This window comes from Scyliorhinus torazame, chromosome 12, assembly GCF_047496885.1.
Source record: "Scyliorhinus torazame isolate Kashiwa2021f chromosome 12, sScyTor2.1, whole genome shotgun sequence".
NCBI classification, from domain to species: Eukaryota; Metazoa; Chordata; class Chondrichthyes; order Carcharhiniformes; family Scyliorhinidae; genus Scyliorhinus; species Scyliorhinus torazame.
Window position 1 is genome coordinate 58846099 of NC_092718.1, and position 20478 is coordinate 58866576.

The 20478-nt window shown below is 53.4% G+C and overlaps 1 long non-coding RNA gene across 1 annotated transcript in view; it reads left to right on the forward strand.

Moving 5' to 3' along the window:
- The window catches only part of LOC140386419 (uncharacterized), a 237890-nt gene extending 217737 nt beyond the window's left edge, over positions 1 to 20153 (forward strand). Inside the window, exon 4 of the long non-coding RNA XR_011933611.1 lies at positions 17244 to 20153. This is a non-coding gene — a long non-coding RNA (uncharacterized lncRNA). The remainder of the gene's footprint in view (positions 1 to 17243) is intronic.
- The last annotated feature ends 325 nt before the right edge of the window (positions 20154 to 20478 follow it).

A 20478-nucleotide genomic window follows, 5' to 3' on the forward strand; every position in this document is an offset into this window, starting at 1 on the left:
CCGAATGAGCGGGAACTCTGATGCCCCCTGTCTTTATAGTGAGTGTGCTCTAACTGGTGATTGGCTGCGGTGTTGTGTGTGTTGATTGGTCTTGCTGTGTGTCCATCAGTGTGTATGTATCTGCACCATGATATACTGGTATATATTATGACACAGATGAGGATGTAAGGAGCTGGCTGGAAAGAGAGCGAAAGAGAGAGTATGGAACTGCAAAGTGTGCGGACTTGATCAGAGAAATGCAGGAGAATGCTGGGCAAGTCAGAGGAAAGTGTAATATGACTCACCTGTCATGAGGTCCTATATTCTGTAGGTGTTTGCGTCTTCAAGGTTGGAATGCTCACACTCCTGCTGCCCCTTTCCTGGCCACGTCCATCCTCATGTGCTTGTTTGGCAAGGTTGTTCTCTCCCTCCAGCCCTTGGGACAGTTCACCTCACTGCAACCGCTCAGATTTTGCAGGAAGGCCTTCTGGTAAGTGTGAGATACCCGGGCAGCGGCCTTCTGAATGAGAACATAGAAGATAGACCAGTACAGCATAGTACAGGTCCTTCGGCCCACGATGTTGTGCCAACCACTTATCCTAATCTAAGATCAACCTAACCTACACCCCTTCAATTTACTGCCGTCCATAATGTCTCGCTAATGTCTCTAATGACTCTGACTCCACCACCTCTGCTGGCAGTGCATTCCATGCACCCACCACTCTCTGTGTAAAGAACCAACCTCTGACATCTCCCCTATACCTTCCTCCAATCACCTTAAAATTATGTCCCCTCGTGACAGCCATTCCCGCCCTGGGGAAATGTCTCTGCTATCCATATCTCTCATCACCTTGTACACCTCTATCAAGTCACCACTCTTCCTTCTTCTCTCCAATGAGAAAAGCCCTAGCTCCTTCAACCTTTCTTCATAAGACATGCCCTCCAGTCCAGGCTGCATCCAGGTAAACCTCCTCTGCACCCTCTCCAAAGCATCCACATCCTTCCTATAATGAGACGACCAAAACTGGACACAATACTCCAAGTGTGGTCGAACCAGGGTTTTAAAAATCTGCAGCAAAACCTCACGGCTCTTAAACTCAATCCCCCTGTTAATGACAGCCAACACATCATACTCCTTCTTAACAACCCTATCAACCTGGGTGGCAACTTTGAGGGATCCATGCATGTGGACTCCAAGATCCCTCTGTTCCTCCACACTTCCAAGAATCCTGCCTTTTACCCTGTATTCAGCATTCAAATTCGACCTTCCAAAATGAATTACTTCACATTTATCTTGGTTGAACTCCAGGAGAAATCCTTCCTTTTACAGGATGAAGGCGTTATTCCCCCGCTCTCCTCCCATCCCCTAACTGGTTGGGGAGCCTGAAGATAAGACGACAATTAGTTTTTTCTTGTGAAGAGCAATGGGGTGGGGGGGGGGGGGTGGGGGGAGCTGCACAACTCAGAAAGTGGGGTTCCAGACCCTAAAATGTTCCTGCCGTTCTAGCAGTGACTAAGGTGATCTGCTGAAGGCTGGTGGAACGATGAAAATTGAGGATGTGAGAATTGACAGGAAAAAAAAAAGGATTTAAATAATGTAACTGTCGTAAAGTTAATTCCTCTCTTGTTCGGTAGAGTGGAGTTTTTTTTTAATGATGTTTTAGAAATTAATGAAACACCAAAGATTTGATCTCATGTGAAAAGCCACCATTTAGATACAGCCTACTCTATAGTTTCAGTTCAATCTCTGATCAGCAGATAATTAGCCCATGATTACACAGTAAGGCCACCCCGTGGTGTTCAATCACATAGAGCTACAGGTGATCATTTTGCTTTTGTGCTTGATTTTCAGTAAACTTTTATTTCTAACTTGAAGATTCTTTCTTCTGTGTATAACTGCATCAAAAACATTCATAATTTTACAGGGCGGCACGGTGGTTAGCACTGCTGCCTCACAGCGCCAAGGAGCCGGTTCAATTCCGGCCTTGGGTGACTGTCTGTGTGGAGTTTGCACGCTCTCCCTGTGTCTGCATGGCTTTCCTTCGGGTGCTCCCATTTCCTCCCACAGTCCAAAGATGTGCAGGTTAGGTGGTTGAGCCATGCTAAAATTGCCCGTTAGTATCCAGGGATGTGCAGGTTAGGTGGGGTTACGGGTTACGGGGATAGAGCAGGGGTGTCGGTCTAGGTGGGGTGCTCTTTCAGAGGGTAGGTGCACACTCGATGAACCAAATGGTCTCCTTCTGCACTGTAGAAATTCTACAGACCACAATTAAGTCACCCCATAGCCTTAACTTTTCAAGAGAAAAGAGATCCCACCAGTTCGTTCTTTCCTGGTAGGTATGACCTCCCATTTCTGATGCCACCTTTGTAATTATTTGCTGCACCCTCTCCATACCCTCTTTATTCTTTTTATATTATTTGCCCACTCTGCAATTTTATTAATGTCTTCTTGTAATTACTTGCGCTCCTCTTGAATGTTCACGATCTCCCCCAATCTGGGGCGGGATTCTCCGCAATTGGCGCAATGTCCGCCGACCGGCGCCAAAAACGGCGCGAATCAGTCCGGCATCGCACCGCCCCAAAGGTGCAGAATTCTCCGCATCTTGAGGGGCCGAGCCCTCACCTTGAGGGGCTAGGACCGTGCCGGACTGATTTCCGCCCCGCCAGCTGGCGGGAAAGGCCTTTGATGCCCCGCCAGCTGGCGCGGAAATGACTTTGCCGGGCAGCGCATGCGAAGGAGCGTCAGCGGCCGCTCACAGCATCCCCGCGCATGTGCAGTGGAGGGGTTCTCTTCCGCCTCCGCCATAGTGGAGACCATGGCGAAGGCGGAATGAAAAGAGTGCTCCCACGGCACAGACCCGCCCGCAGATCGCGGGCCCCGATCGCGGGCCAGGCCACCGTGGGGGCACCCCCCTGGGGCCAGATCGCCCCCCCTTCCCCCCCAGGACCCCGGAGCCCGCCCGCGCCGCCTGCTCCCGCTGGTAAGAGAGGTGGTTTGATTCTCGCCGGTGGGACAGGCATTCCAGCAGCGTGTCTTCAGCCCATCGCAGGCCGGAGAATCGCCGGGGGGGGTCCGCCAACAGGCGCGGCACGATTCCCACTCCGCCAAATATCCGGTGCTGGAGAATTCGGCAACCGGCAGGCACGGGATTCACGCCAGCCGCGGGATTCACGCCAGCCCCCGGATATTCTACGACCTGGCGGGGGGGTCGGAGAATCCCGCCCTGGTGTCATTCAAGAGTTTAGAAGATATGGGGCGGAATTCTCCCCCCCCCCCCACGCCGGGTGGGAAAATCGCCGGGGCGCCGCGCGAGTCTCGCCACACCGCCCCGGCACCCTCACGCGATTGTCCCACCCCCCCCAAACCGGCGCGGCGAGAATCACGCCTGGGCGCTCGGAGAATCGCCACTCGCCCGTTACAAACGGGCGAGCGGCGATTCTCCGGCCCAGATGGGCCGAGCGGCCTGCCCAACACGACAGGTTCCCACCGGCGCCGTCCACACCTGGGGCGTCATTCTCCGACCCCCCAGAGGGTCGGAGAATGGCCGTTGGCCGCCGTGAATCCCGCCCCCGCCGGTTGCCGAAGTCTCCGAAGGGAGAAAAGTCGGCGGGGCGTTAATGGCGCCGCTGCCGCGGAGAATGTCACGGGTCTGCGCAAGGCAGCCGATTTTCGGCTTGCCGATATTATCCCTTCCGGATGGGCCGAAGTCCCGTCGACGTGATGACCGTTCACGTCGACGTAAATTAAACCTCCTTTTCATCGGCGTGACCCTGTGCTCCAGGGTCACGCCGACCAGCGCGGAGGTGAGTGACGGCCTGGGGGGTTGGCTCTGGGCAGGCGATGGCGTGGCCGCAGTCTGAATGCGTGAGGAGAGGTGTGTCTCGGGTTGTGTGTGTGTGTGTGTGTGCGGCGGGGGAGGGGGGGGTGGTTAGAGTAGGCTGGGCTCCGGGGGAGTGCTGGGAGGGGGTCCGTGCCGGGGAGGGGGATGGGGGTGTCCGTGCCGGGGTGGAGGTTGGGGGGGGGGTCCGTGCCGGGGAGGGGGATGGGGGGGTCCGTGCCGGGGTGGTGGTTGGGGGGGGGGTCCGTGCCGGGGAGGGGGATGGGGGTGTCCGTGCCGGGGTGGAGGTTGGGGGGGGTGTCCGTGCCGGGGTGGAGGTTGGGGGGGGGTCCGTGCCGGGGTGGAGGTTTGGGGGGGGGGGGTCCGTGCCGGGGTGGAGGTTGGGGGGGGGGTCCGTGCCGGGGAGGGGGATGGGGGTGTCCGTGCCGGGGTGGATGTTGGGGGGGGGTCCGTGCCGGGGAGGGGGATGGGGGTGTCCGTGCCGGGGTGGAGGTTGGGGGGTTCCGTGCCGGGGAGGGGGATGGGGGTGTCCGTGCCGGGGTGGAGGTTGTGGGGGGGGGTCCGTGCCGGGGTGGAGGTTGGGGGGGGGGGTTTTGCCGGGGAGGGGGATGGGCGTGTCCGTGCCGGGGTGGAGGTTGGGGGGGGGGGGGGTGCGTGCCAGAGAGGCGCCGCAGGTTGCTGCAGAGGGGCAGGCGGCAGCCGCCCAGGCTGGAGGGACACCCGACCGACAGGACGAGGAGGGGGAGGAGGACGTCGCGGCCCCACGGCAACGGAGGCACCCGAGGGCGCCCCGTGTGTACCGCCCCAGGCAGTCATACCAGGACCTCACGGACCGGGAATGCAGGAGGAGACTCCGGATGAGCCAGGAAACCGTGGCACACATCTGCCACCTGCTGGCACACCTGTCACCGCGTAGCACTGGCGGGGGACACCCTCTCCCCGTGTCCGTCAAGGTTACGGTGGCCCTGAACTTTTATGCAACGGGGTCATTCCAGGCACCGAGTGGGGACCTGTCCGGCATATCGCAGACATCGGTGCAACGGGCATCCGGGCAGTGACAGATGCCCTATATGCCATGGCGCACCGCTACATCCGCTTCCCCGTGGACCGGGCCAGCCAAGATGCCCGGGCCGTGGGCTTCTCTGCCGTGGCCGGGTTCCCCATGGTCCAGGGCGCGATCGATGGGATGCACGTCGCCGTGCGGCCACCTGCAGATAACAGGGCCGTGTTCACTAATAGGAAGGGGACCTATTCGATGAACGTACAGGTGGTCTGCGACCACCGCATGATGATCCTGCACGTCTGCGCCCGTCACCCAGGCAGTGTACACGACTCATTCGTGTTGTCGCGGTCATCCATCCCCGGCATGTACGAGGGACACCATCCCCGGCTGAGGGGCTGGTTGCTGGGTGACAGGGGCTACCCATTGCGATCGTGGCTGATGACGCCTGTACGGAGGCCATGCAATGAGGCGGAGAACCGCTACAATGATGCCCATGTAGCGACAAGGGGAGTGATAGAGAGGTGCTTTGGCGTGCTGAAGATGCGTTTCAGGTGCCTGGACCTCTCTGGGGGCGCCCTCCAGTATCGGTCAGATAGGGTCGGCCGCATCATTGTGGTGTGCTGCGTCCTGCACAACATAGCCCAGCAGAGGGGCGATGTGCCGCAGGCAGAGGAGGGCGGAGTGGAGGAGCAGCAGGAAGAGGCGCAGTCCTCCCCAGATGAGGGCGATGGGGGTAATGGTCAGGGCAGACTGGGTAGACACATGCGGGTGGCTGTCCACCGTTACCGGCTGGCCCAGCGGGCACGGGACAGACTGATAGCCGCCCGCTTCACTGACTAGATGGGCGTGGGAATCGGGTAGTATGGCCACAGACCGCACACCATGGCAACAGCCTACCACCCACACCCCCCACCCATCCACCCACCCAGCACCCTCACCCCCCTCCCCAACCCCACCCACCCCACCCGCATGCACACCACCCCCCCTCCCCATTTCAGGTCCACCTGCGGCACAACGGGCCGGGCTCACACAGTTGCGGGTGGACGCGTGTCTATCGCAGGCCATGGAGGATGATGACAACCCGCCCTGCGATGAGCTCCTGGCTCCACATCGTTGGACTATGTCTGACCCATGGCCACAGTACCACCATCCACCCGGACCATCCCTGCATGCGGCTGTGACACTGCAGCGCACGGTCCCGTCCTCTGCCCGGGGGATGTTGATGGCGGCCCAGGGGGAAGGGGGCAGACTCACCTGGGGCTGAAGTAAGACCACCCCTCACACACACACTTGCGCTCAACGTACATGACACCCCCGCACACTTTGGACAGAGCACAGAGGCAGCTTCTGTAGGTATAACATTGACTTTAATAACCAAAGGAGTTCATGCACGTGCCCTAACCCCTAAAACTCATCTGTGCCCTGCAACTGTGCCAACTTACTCAGTGTCTAATTGTTTGGCCTTACGGGCCCTTTGACTACGTCTACGTGGTTCCCCAGATGGTACAGCAGAACTGGAGGTGGACTCCTGTGATTCCTGCCCTCTGACACTGGATCCCTTTGGCGGCCGTTTCCTGGGGCGTCCTGGCCTAGATGGGCCAGGCTGTGGCACGGGCGACTGGGATGGCGAGCTGCCAGCCTGTCCTGCCCATTGCCCACCCGATGCACCTGGGATGGAAGGGGGGGAGTCCGAGGTGTCGCGGTGTACCGGGACCTCCCCTACAGAGGGAGCCGGGACGGACCACACCACCTCCTCCTCCCTCAGGGTGCCCGATGGCCCCCAGGCCTCTACATGGGTGGGGGATGCGAAGGGACTGGCCATCCGACGCCCCCCCGACATCTGGCGCTGCCAGTCCTGGAGGACCGTGCTGGTATCGACAGGGGTCTGCTGGTTTGCAGCCATGGAGCCCAGGGGGTTGGCAAACCCTGTCTGTGACAGTGCGACGCCGGCTCGCACATGGCCACTGGCGCCGATGCCCTCAGCGATGGCCTGCAGAGACTGGGCCATGGCCTGCTGAGACTGGGCCATGGCCTGCAGAGACTGGGCCATGGCCTGCTGAGACTGGGCTATGGCGTTGAGCGCCTCTGCCATCTGGCGCTGGCACTGGCTCATGGCCTCCTGTGAGAGGGCAGCCATTTCCTGGGCCACAGACGCCGCCTGCACGGAAAGCCCCAGGCCTCGCAAACCGTTCCCCATGTCTGACACCGTCGCACCCATTGCCTCCACCGCGGACGCCACCCGTGCGGTGTCGGCCTGGGTGCCACGCATGACCGGCACCACTTCCAGCTCCTGGACGCGGGTGGACTCCTCCACCTGCGACCGCAGCCGCCGCAAGCCGCCCGTTACCCTCTTCGGTTGTCTCCGGGTCGGTGGTTGCATCGGATCTATGTGTGGGTGTGGTAACTCCAGGAACCCGGGATCCATCTGGGCGGCAGATGTTCGCTTGGGCTGGGCTGCCCTCCGACCGCCCGGCCTCTCTGCTGCTCCTACCTCCACCTGCTGTACCGGGACGGCTGTGTTGTGCGCACCAGTGAGTGTACCAGACGCCTCATCACTAAAGTGCCCAACCGAGGTGAGTGTTTCTGCGATGGTGGAGGGTGTTGGTGACAGCAGTGGCGTTGTGTCGTGCTCTTCGTCCCACTCTGAGTCCATGGCACTTTGGGGTGGGGGTTCGTCTCCACCCATCCACTCTGAGTCACTGTCCGGTATTTCGTCTTCCTGGGTAGTGCTGTCCCGGGTACTGCTGTCCTGGGTAGTGGTGTCCTGGGTAGTGGTATCCTGGGTAGTGGTGTCCTGGGTAGTGGTGTCCTGGCTCGGATGTGACGGGGGCCTGTGGCTGCCCCCCTCATCGCTGGGTGGTCGCTCCCGCACGTGACGGGGGTGTCGTCTCCCTGTTGCTCCAGGTCCCTCCGTCTCCCGTGGTGTGCGAGGGGCATCCTGCGGGTGTCGCATGCTGGAGGGTGCGGGTCTCTCCATCTCCCGTGGTCTCCGAGGGGCATCCTGCGGGCGTCGCATGCCGGAGGGTGCGGGTCTCTCCGTCTCCCGTGGCCTCCGAGGGGCATCCTGCGGGCGTCGCATGCTGGAGGGTCCGGGTCTCTCTGTCTCCCGTGGCCTCCAAGGGGCATCCTGCGGGCGTTGCATGCTGGAGGGTCCGGGTCTCTCTGTCATCCGTGGCCTCCGAGGGGCATCCTGCGGGCGGTCTGCATCTGCGGGGATGGGTGCCTGGACGTTTGGTCCTGCGATACACAATGAAACATGCATGGTTAGACATCAGGCAGTGATCAGGTGATACGGGGGAGGGGGGTATAGGGGAGGGGGGATATGGGGACGGGCTGTCGGTGGCTCACTTGCTACTACGCCCCCGACCTCTGCATCAGCAACCTCCCGGTCCTCAGGTCCACCAGCCAGTTCCAGGGCCCTTTCCTGGTGTTCGGTCAGTGGCCTCTCATCAGCGGGGCCTCCTCCAGTCCTCACATGCTCCCTGGTGTTGTGTGCGCGCTTCTCCTGTGGGGGGGTGGTGGCAGGGGTAAAAGGCAACACTGTTAGGCAGGTATATGAATGCACGCCATCGGTTGCGCGTGCATTGCAGAGGTTAAGGTTAGGGCTGGATTCACTTGGGGATATGGGGGAGGGGGGGATATGGGGGAGGGGGGATATGGGGGAGGGGGGATATGGGGGAGGGGGGATATGGGGGAGGGGGGATATGGGAGTGGGGGGATATGGGGGAGGGGGATATGGGGGAGGGGGGGATATGGGGGAGGGGGGATATGGGGAGGGGGGATATGGGGGAGGGGGGATATGGGGGAGGGGGGATATGGGGGAGGGGGGATATGGGGAGGGAGGATATGGGGGAGGGGGGATATGGGGGAGGGAGGATATGGGGAGGGGGGATATGGGGGAGGGGGAGATGGGGGAGAGGGGATATGGGGAGGCTCACCCTGCCTGCTCTGACGAGGTCGTTCACCTTCTTGTGGCACTGGGTGCCTGTCCGTGGTGTCAGGGCCACAGCGGTGACGGCCACTGCCACTTCCCTCCACAGACGCCGGCTGTGGCGTGGGGCAACTCTGCGGCCGTGCCCGGGATACAGGGCGTCCCTCCTCTGCTCCACCGCGTCCAGGAGCGCCTCCACATTGCGTGACTCGAACCTCGGGGCTGAGCGGCGGCCAGCCATCCAGTCGGGTGTTGCGGTCGGGTGTTGCAGTCGGGTGGGGGGGAGCAGCGCGGCCTTATGAGCCGTCATGCCGTGCGGCGCGTATGACGCTGCACGGCGTGAACCACTGCGCAAGCGCGGATCCCGTTACGTCGCTGCTAGCCCATTTCGGGCCGGAGACTATCGACCCATTTTTCCGACGTGACGCAAGTCGGATTTGCGCCGTTTTTTGCGCCGATCGGCGGACTTTCCGCCGATAACGGAGAATTTCGCCCCTGGTCGCTGCCGGCGGGAACAGAGCGGGAATGCTGGCGGGGCGGCCTGTGTGGGGCGGAGGGGGTTCCTGCACCGGGGGGGGGGACTCAAAAGGGGTCTGGCACGCGATCGGTGCCCACCGATCGACGGGCCGGCCTCTCTGAAGGAGGACCTCCTTTCCTCCATTGCCCAGCAAGATCCATCCGACATTTTCTTGCGGGGCGTCCGCAGGGAGGACGGCAACCACGCATGCGCAGGTTGGCGCCGGTCAACCTGCGCATATGCGGATGACGTCATTTACGCGGCGCCGCTTTATCGCGGCGGCAAGGCCCGGCACACGTAAATGACGCGGCGCCGCTCCTCGCCCCCCGGATGGGAGAATAGGAGGCTGGAAGCGGCCTCCGACGCCGGAGTAAAACACTCCGGTTTTCATCCGGCGCCGGGACTTAGTCTCCCGATGGGAGAATTGCGCCCATGTGTTTTGATCCCCAAAGTCAAATTCGTTATAACAAATTATGAGCAACAGTGGTCTCAGCATTTATCCAACCCCACTTTCAAACCTTCTGCATTTTATTTTGAACCGAATGGTATTTTGTATCATTAATCTTAAGCGTATCTAGAATTTTATTATGAAACATTTTACAGGTCGAGTGTCTGTTATCTGAAATCCTCGGTGCTGATCATGTCCAGGATTTCAGATAGTTTTGGTTTCCAGATACTGCACATCACTGGGCAATTAGTGATGGGTCATAAATGCCATCCAGAAGGCCATGGAAAACTACTGGAGTTCTTTGCCAAGAATAACCATGCACCTGTACAACAAAGACTATGGTCACCAATGCACGGTACCTGATGAAAGAGAAAATGAGAGCCTTATATAGGACTAAGGCTACTTACATTACAATAGCCAAAGCCTTGGCTAGCTGTAGTCTAAAGTCAATACTGTGGCTAGATGAATAAGTTGTATCACTGAATAATAAATACAGGGTACCTGTAATAAATTCCCACCCATGGCATGATCTTCAATCCTGCTTGGAGGAGAGGTTTCAGAGTGTTGATGCACTCTACTGGGAGACATTCTCGAATAGTTCTTCCAGCTTAATCTGCCTCATCAACATTGCTTTATACTTCATGGGCGAAATTCTCCCCCAACGGCGCGATGTCCGCCGACTGGCGCCAAAAACGGCGCCAATCAGACGGGCATCGCGCCGGCCCAAAGGTGCGGAATGCTCCGCATCTTTGGGGGCAGAGCCCCAACATTGAGGGGCTAGGCCGGCGGCGGTGGGATTTCCGCCCTGCCAGCTGGCGGAAATGGCGTTTGTTGCCCCGCCAGCTGGCGGAAATGGCGTTTGTTGCCCCGCCAGCTGGCGCGGAAATGCGGCGCATGCGCAGTGGGGAGACAGTTTCCCGCGCATGCGCAGTGGGGAGAGACTCTTCCGCCTCCGCCATGGTGGAGGCCGTGGCGGAGGCGGAAGGGAAAGAGTGCCCCCACGGCACAGGCCCGCCCGCGGATCAGATCGCCCCGCGCCCCCCCCAGGACCCCGGAGCCCGCCCACGCCGCCTGGTCTCGCCGGTAAATACCAGCTTTGAATTACGCCGGCGGGACAGGCAATTTCTGGGCAGGACATCGGCCCATCCGGGCCGGAGAATTGAGTGGGGGGTCCCGCCAACTGGCGCGGCCCGATTCCCGCCCCCGCCCAATCTCCGGTACCAGAGACTTCGGCGGGGGCGGGGGCGGGATTCACGGCGGCCAACGGCCATTCTCCGACCCGGCCGACGGAATCGGGCCGCGCCAGTTGGCGGGACCCCCCGCTCAATTCTTCAAAATTCGTGACCCGAGAATTGCCCTGGTCCATTGACTGAGATTAATAACGTTATGTTGGTCTTGGGCATTTTAGAAATGTGCCTTTTCCTGTGGGCAGCTGTTAGCACTTCTGACTGAGGCCTTACTCCCTTCAGGCCCTCGATGAGTAGGCCAGTGGATTTTAGGTTGTTTTATTTTATAAGCTGCCATTTTGAGGCATCGCTAGGCGGGCATTGGGGGAAAAAAGACAAAATATGTAGACACCAGACAGGTGACGACTGGCACGCAATGCGACAGCGCCAAACATAGAAAGTAATTTTGGCACATCATTCACCTCCAACCTCACCTTCTGCAATTGCTCTGGGTCTCCACATGCACTCAATCTTCACCTTCCAAGCACACTTTCCAATTTCTGGCCATTTCAGGCATTTACTCTATGTGAGTGCAACTCATTCATAATAAGTAAGTGCCTATAAAAATATTCCTTCAGGAAGGAAACCTGCCATTCTCACCTGCTCTGGTCTGTAAGTGACTCCAGTCAAACAGCAACATGTTTGGCTTTCAACTGCCATTTGCCGAGTAGCAAGCCACTCGGTTTTCTCAAAGCACTATCAGTACTTTGAGAATAAGGCCCACCATAACCATCTCTGGGCATTTAGTGATGGGCAATAAATGCCATCCAGAAGGCCATGGCAAACTACTGGAGTACCTTGCTAAGAATAACCATGCACCTGTACAAGGAAGACTATGGTCACCAATGCACGGTACCTGATGAAAGAGAAAATAATAGCCAACCTCACCAATGATGCCCTGCATCCTTGAATGTATGAAGGGACAGAGGCAATGCATGATTCACTGCATTGCTGCATCCCGCATTTCCAGCAAGCTGCTGTTGTAAGGCAGCAAACTCATTGGAGCAATGTATTGCAGACTAATTCAAGATAACATATCTTACACATGCCCCTGGGAGTGAAAGATTCAGCTCCCTACAGATACAATATTTGTTGTAGGTATTTACCTGTCCCTTGGGCATACCTGTTTAAGATACACTTAACTCTGTTGTTGACCATTTTAGTTTAGAAAGACTTATTTGTGAGAAATGATATTGAGTTTCTTCAGTAAAAATGCCATAACTTAGACTTCTTTGATAAGCACCGATGTTGGGCAACCTAGACTGTTCCAGAACATTAGCAAAATCTTTAATTCTTCCTGTGTAGTGGCATCTCTGTGCAGTAAGGGAAGTTTAAACTGGGCACTGCTCTGTTCTTCACATTATAAAAAAAGGTTAAAGAGACACCGCCAAAGGTGCAGTAAAGATTCTCAAGGATAATAGCAGAACTGAGAGGTTGAACCTATCAGGCAATACAGAAGAGGCTGTGGGTCCTTTCTCACAAAAGAGAATGCTGAGAGCTCACTTGATGGCGGTTGTTAAGCGTATGTAAAAAAATTAATAAATTTGACATCAAGAAGTGTTCCCACTTGTGCGGATGCCAAATCTCGCAGCTAGAATATACAATATCCTCTTGCTGCATCTAGTAATGCACTAAGGCAGACTTTCATCCGTTTCCATTGCTCATTATTCCCAGGACAAATCATTAGAGGGGGCGGCACGTTGGTGCAGTGGTTAGCACTGCTGCCTCACGGCACCGAGGACCCGGGTTCGATCCCAGCCCTGGGTCACTGTCCGTGTGGAGTTTGCACATTCTCCCCGTGGCTGCGTGGGTCTCAACCCCACAACCCAAAGTTGTGAAGGGTAGGTGGATTGGCCACACTAAATTTCCCCTTAATTGGAAAAAAAAAGAATTGGGTACTCGAAGTTTATAAAATAAAAGAACAAGTTTTTGGTCTGTCGCCAGGGGCTTATAGCTTGAGCGGCGCCACTCCACATCAAGCCTGGCTGACCATAGTCTCTCCCGTTTTTATCGCTAGACATTGGTGTGTTTGGAAGGATTTTGCAGGTTGACACACAACCTGTTTGACCGCTTTATGAACGCACCTTCAAATCCTGGGGTGGGAATCGGACCTGGAGATCCTGGCTCAGCGAGAGCGCTATCCACTGCACTGCAAGACCGCCGATCAATACAAGATAGGCACTCATAAAACCAATGGAAATTCAGGAGAAACTACTTTGCACAAATGCTGATTAGAATGGAGAACTTGCTATCCACCAGAAGTAGCCGAGGCGATTAACATCAATGTCTTTCATAGGAAGCTCGATAAACACGTCTCGAAGATAGAAATAGAATGTGCCACAGCCAATAAGGGGTTTAACTTAAACAACCCTGATATTTTCCCTCTCACTGCCAACCCATAAACAGAAAGATGCTCTTAATTGTTGATTCCCTCCTTTATATGGTGGCATATTTCCGCCAACTGCTCAGTTTTGGTATGATCCAATTCTTTATTTGCAACCCCAAACTCAAGATAGGTTAAACTCAGAGGGGTCACTTATTTGCACACATTCAGATCCGAGAGGAGGTGTCATAGTGTAGCCTCCTTTTCCATCATGCAATAAACGTGGGTTAGAGAACAGAAAGAGGTACAGGGCAAAGACCACAGACACATATGAGCCCAGGGTCCAGAATCAATAAAACATAGAACATACAGTCCAGAGGGAGGCCATTCGGCCCATAGGGTCTGCACCGACCCACTTAAGCCCCTACTTCCACCCTATCTCCATAACCCAATAACCCTTTCTAACCTTTTTGGTCACTAGGGGCAATTTATCATGGCCAATCCACCTAACCTGCACGTCTTTGGACTGTGGGAGGAAACCGGAGCACCCGGAGGAAACCCACGCAGACACAGGGAGAACGTGCAGACTCCACACAGACAGTGACCCAGCGGGGAATCAAACCTGGGACCCTGGCGCTGTGAAGCCACAGTTCTATCCACTTGTGCTAACGTGCTGCCCAAATGTCCAATGGTGTACTTGTTCACAGAGTCGGTAGGTTGAAGACTAATGCTGGATAATACACTTTTCCAGTAGAGGTGACTTCCACGATGGGTCGGGTACATGGAGCTGAATGAGTCTTGTAGGCACTGATACAGACGTTTAAAAGTATCAGGTCTTGGAGTGGCTCTGTTAATTAATGATACTGTTAGCAAATTAGAGAGGATGACCTAAATTCAGGAAACCAGGATGTAGTAGCTGTTTGGGTTGAGATGAGAAATGATAAAGGCAAAAAGTCACTTGTGGGAGTGATGTACAGGCCCCCTAATTGTAACTACACAGTAGGTCAGAGGATAAAAGAAGAGATAATGGGAGCTTGTCAGAAAATTACAATGATAATCATGGGGGATTTTAATCTGTATATAGATTGGAAAAATCAGATTGGCAAAGGTATCCCAGCTGAAGAGTTCAGAGAATATTTTCAGGATGGTTTCTTACAACAGTACATTCTGGAACCAGTCAGAGGGGAAGCTATACAAGACCTGGTATTGTGCAATGAGATAGGATCAATGAATAATCTCATAGTGAAGGAGCCCCTAGGTAGTAGTGATCATAATACGAATACATTGTACATTCAATTTGAGGGAGAGAAGAGTGCATCCAAGACTCATATTTTAAACTTAAATAAGGGAAATTATGAGGGCATGAAAGTAAAAAGCGAGCTAGAGTAAATGGACAAATGTGTTTAAGGGACAGATCACTAGAGGCTCAGCGGCAGACATTTAAAGGAATATTTCAGAATACACTGAATAAAAACAATTCAATGAGAAAGGGAAGGGCCTGTGATCTGTGGTTAATTAAAAAATTAAAGACATGGACAGCACAGTGGCGCAGCGGGTTAGCCCTGCTGCCTCACGGCACTGAAGTCCCAGGTTCGATCCCGGCTCTGGGTCACTGTCCGTGTGGAGTTTGCACATTCTCCCCGTGTTTGCGTGGGTTTCGCCCCCACAACGCAAAAAAAACAGAAGATGTGCAGGGTAGATGGATTGGCCGCGCTATATTGCCCCTTAATTGGAAAAAATGAATTGGGCACTCTAAATTTAAGGAAAAAAAATTAAAGACGGTAATAAACTTAAAGAAAAAGCATAGATTTTCACAAAGATGAACCGCAGGTCAGAATATTTTTAAAAAATCAAAGAATGACAAAATAGATTGATAAGCAGGGAAAAGCTGGGGGACAAGAGAAAGCTAGCTTGTATAAAGATGGATCGTACGAGTTTCTGCAGATAATTAAATTAAAAAATAATTAACATTGGTCCTTTCGAAAATCATCCAGGGAATTGATGATGGAAAGTAAGTAGATGACAGATGAATTGAAGAGGAATTTTGCATCAGTTTTCACCATGGAGGACACAAGTAATAGTTTAACAGAATTGCTGTAAACCAAGAAATGGAATGCAGGGAGGAACCCAGGAAAATTACAATCACCAGGGAAGCAGTACTGAACAAATTGTTGATTCTGTGAGCTGGCAAATCCTTGGGTCCAGATAAACTTCACCATAAGCTCTTGACAGAAGTGAATAACGAGATAGGTGATGGTTTGTTTTAATTTTCCAAAATTCCCTAGATTCGGGGAAGATTCCTTAGATTGGTAGACAGCGAATGTAACTTCTTTATTTAAAAACAGGGGGAGACATCAAGCAGGAAACTATAGAACAGGGCCGGGATTCTCCCTTTTGGGGACTAAGTCCCCACGCCCGCCGGAACACGGGTGAGAATCACTCCTGACTTTTTCCTCGAACGTCCGGGGTGATTCTCCGTTTTCCAGGGGGCTAGCAGGGCCCCGGCGTGTGTCCCGCAGCTCTGGCTGCCGGTGGGGCCCTGCTGTCCAGACAGTGCGGCCGCACATCTGCACGGCGGCTGCAAGCCGGCCCGTGCATGTGCGCGGCGGCCCACCTCGGCGCGGGCGCCGCCGAAATGGCGGAGCCACACAGTGGGCCTGCGCAGAGTAAGGTAGGTCCCCCACAGATCGCGATGGCCCGCCGATCGGAGATCGCAGGTCGCGGGCCTGGCTACCGCTGAGGCTCCCCCCCCCCCCCCGGAGTCAGATAACCCTAACCCCCCACCAGGACCGCCACTGCGACCGCGGGTCCAAGCTCCTACCGAGTGGTACCAGATGTAAACCACGCCGGCGGGCGTTTGGCTGGACGACCGCAGAGAATCTCCGCGGGGGCCTATTCCAAAGGCCCCTGACTGGCGCCATGTTGACCACGCGCGACTGGCGGGTCTGTGGAGAATCGCGGAAGCACCGTCGCACCTGATTTCTGGCGTGAACGGCTATTGTCCGCCCCCGTGCCGAGCGCGATTCCAGTGCGGCGGGTCGGAGAATCCCGCCCCTGTTAGTCTAACATCTGTCATAATGAAAATGCTGGAAGCCATCATTAAAGATGCTCTAAGAGGGCACTTTGAAAACCTCAAGGACGTCAGGCCGAGTCAATGTGGTTTTGTGAAAGGGATATCATATTTACCCAATTTACTGGAGTTCTTTGAAGGAGTCACATGTGCTGTTGAGAAAGGAGAATGTGGTAATACCAGGTATTACAGTACTGAGAGGTGGATGACCATTGGCTAGACCTAGGAGTCTACCATTGGCTAACATACATAGCTCCGCCCTGAGAGGCGGAGTATAAGAACCAATGCCGTCCCAGCAGCCTTCACTTTCTGTATCGAAGCTGCTGGGTACAGTTCTAGCTGATTAAAGCCTATTAGTTATGACTCACCTTGTCTCGAGAGTAACTGATTGTGCATCAGAGAACTGGTGGATGTACTGTACTTAGATTTCCAGAAAGTATTTGATACGGTGCCACATCAAAGGTTATTGCATAACATTAAGGCTCATGGTGTAGGGGGTAACATATTGGCATGGATTGAAGATTGGCTAGCTAACATGTAAGGATCCTCCTGTTAATCTGTATGTTCCTTGCTTTTTCCATTTTAATTTCTGTTATTTTGCTATTTTAATTTTGGTACATTAATATGTCTGTGCCTTTAAAATGGATTTTACCTTTTATTCGAGTGGCTGGTACTCTGAATATTGACCTAAGACCTAATAGAACGCATGTTGCAAGGAGCTGTTTATGTTTCAGATCAGCAGATTCCAGGGACATCAGTGCTGATGCACCTTAGTGGACTTGGCTTTGGCCAATAAACTGTTGCAAATTGCTGGGCCTTGTCAATGGCCCCTGCTAGTCGGTCAGGGTTTGTTCTGGAACGTTCTTTCCTCTGTGTGACTGTGTTTTTTCTTTTCTTTTCGTTTTAGATTAGAAGACTGGAGTTCGCAGTTCTGATCGCTCACTCATCTAATGGATTATTTCTAAAGATCCAGGGTGAAAACTCTCTCTCCACAGCCAGAGTTAACTACAAGGAAATCCAGTCCAGCCAACAGCTGCAGGCAGGGTTCAGATATTTTAAACCCCTTTTAAAAGCTTGTGTGGGCGATCTCTGTACTTATCTCAGTCATCTCAGGTCATTCTGGTGGAGTTGGAAACAAATAAAAAATAAACAGGCCTGAGGCTGTTCCTTTGAATGAAGGCCCAGGTTAATAAAAGTTAAAGTGCCTCTCCAGAGGAAATCCGATTGTCTGGGAGTGCTGCCTGAATGCTCTGCCGGAGGACCATCTCTAACACTACATCGGTGACTTTGACCCTAAGCATCCTGGGAGGACAGTCTGCTGCAAAGATTTCAACATCAGAAGCAAGGACACTTTCTCTTTTCATCTTAATCCTTCTAATTTACCCCTCCCTCTGTGTGTGTTTGTCTTGTGTGTGTTTGGTTGGAGGATAGGACAGTAGAAGGGGGGGAGGGGGTAATAGATCAGCTGGCCATTATTCCGTTATAATTATTGCATATTTTTAATAAACATTTTTATGAGTCAAATATAAACTATAATATACATTTTGCCAAAACTATACACATGATATAACTTTAATCAACAATCAAATACTAATCTAATCCCCTCTACTTATCCCCCTTCCCCCTTATCTCTCTAATGTGACCATGTCCCTAAAGAAATAAATCAATGGCCACCATTTATGGTAGAACCTCCCCACTGAGTCTCTGATGGTATACTTGACTTTCTCCAGATGTAAGACCGATATCAAGTCTTCGAACCAGGCGGATGCCTTGGGCGGAGAGGGGGTCTCCAGTCGAGCAATATCTGCCTCCTGACTATTAAGGAGGCGAAGGCAAGAACATCCACCCTCATTCCCGAGTAGAAAGATGGGAAGTCCAAAACCTCAAACATTGCAACCAGTCGGCATGGTTTTCAGGTTGTCTGCAAAATTCTGTGTCAAAAAGGGAGGCCCAAATCCAGCAAGCTTTGGACAAGGCCAAACACATGCGTGTGGTTAGCCGGTGTAAGTGAATAGCCGGTCACACTTGTTCTGCATGTCTTGAAAAAATCCATTCATTCTTTCCTTCGTCCAATGGGTTCTATGTAGCCCTTTAAACTGAACCAAACTCAGTCTGGCACAGGATGAAGTGGAATTCATCCTGTCGAGGGCATCTCCCCAAACTCACTCAGTAAGCATAGGGCCTAGTTCCTCCACCATTTCTCATATACTCTATTCAATAGTGGCAGGAGGGAGGACAAAAATACTTACGAGAGAAATCCCGAATTTGAAAAAAGCGGAGAGTTTTCTTCAAGGCTGGAAAAGCTTCCATTTCGGAATAAATCCCCAAAGTGCACCAGGCCTCCCGTTCTCCAGGACCTGAACGATGGATCCAAGCTCGAAGGCACAAAGAGGTGGTTGTCACATCTTGGGGCAAGTGTGGGCAGTGAGAGAAGAGTGATGTGCTGCCGAAACTGCTTCCAAATCCTGAGGGATGAAGTCACCACAGAGTTTGAGGAAAGGCCTACCGGGGAGAAGGGCAATGGGGCAGTAATTATGGCATGTAGGGAGGAGGCTGTGGCACAAGACATCCCTCTAATCTACTCCAATTTGATTTCGGGTCAGACAGCCATTGTAGGATTTTCTGCATGTTGGCAGCCAAGTAATGAAACAGGAGATCTGAGAGGGCCAAGCTTCCCAAACCTCTGTCTCGCTGAAGCAGAGTGCTGTGGACTCTGGGACTCTGACCCGCCCTGACAAATGCCAAAATTAATTTGTTGACCGTATTAAAAAATACTTTGGGGAAAGAAATGGGGATACTTTGAAGTAAGAACAAAAACCTAGGTAGCACATTCATCGTAACAGTTTGGATCCTGGCCGCTCGAGTCAGGGGGAGGTTGTTCCACCTCTGTAAGTCCATTTTGATCTTGCTGATGAGCCTTGAAACTGGCCCATTCAAAACCCTCAAATTTCAGGTTATAAGGCGGAGAGGGGAACCTCGACCAACTCTCCCACCGGATCAGCCATTACATCCGCAGTTCGGCAGGCAAGAAACTTCGTAACACCACGGCGAGGAGATCCCACCAGGACAGCGGTCTGTACCAGTCCTACAGCCGGACAAGTACAAATTAGTGAACAACGTCTGACTACCAACATCCCTCCCCCTAAACACTCCTAACTCCACAACCCCCAACAAAGAAATCAAATTTATCTAAAACCTAAACTCTCCAACACTAAATTCTAAGCTCCCCCTCGTCGAATATTAGCGAGTGGGAGCTGCAGAATACCCATGCTTACGACTTCCCTTCTCTAGCCCCATCTCTAGCTTTAACTGAGAGGCTCTCCAGCCGACCCTATATTAGAAGTTTGAAATCTTCACTAACATTATTCAAATACAAGAATTTCACATGTAACAATCCCATGGTAATAACTGCACTATAAGAACAATATATCTAACACTAACAAAATGAGAAAATAAAGGAGAGGGAACACTTCAACACTTAAATAACTTTACAGTGTAAATCAGCCAAATAAACAACAATGACATCACTTCCAAACATACAGCAATTTAACTTTTAAACAACAATAGCAAAAAATTTAGACAGAATTCAAACCCAGTTTCTGAACTGTGGTGAATGTATTCACCTAAGTATGAACTGTCTGTATAGTGCTGTGACCTATGACCTGGAAATGATAATACGGTCTACTTCCAGGTACTGTACTGGAACCCGGTGGGCTCCACCTCTGGCTCCGCCCTTACTGGGGGGATATATAGACCGGCCACCTGTGGATGGCACTCATTTGTACAGCCGACTGTGGCACGCGAGTTCCTGGATAATAAAGCCTAATATTCATTCGTTCTCACGGTCTCACAGTGAATTGACGGTATAACATGAACAAAAGTGTTTGCCTTTTCTGCAAAGTGGAAGAAGTGATCATTTCCATCGACCTAACCTCGAAGATGGGCTGAGTAAAATAGTCCAAACTGGATACCCTTTTTGATTAGGGCAGATTTTTCCCCATTGAATGCCACTCTTTTCTTCGCTAATTCCTGCTAAGGTCCTGGTGAAACCCTCATTTAACTTTGTGGTACTCCCAGGCCCATCACAAGATCTGTTCTTTTACTTTGTAGTTACGGAACATCAAGATCTTCACTCGAGGGAG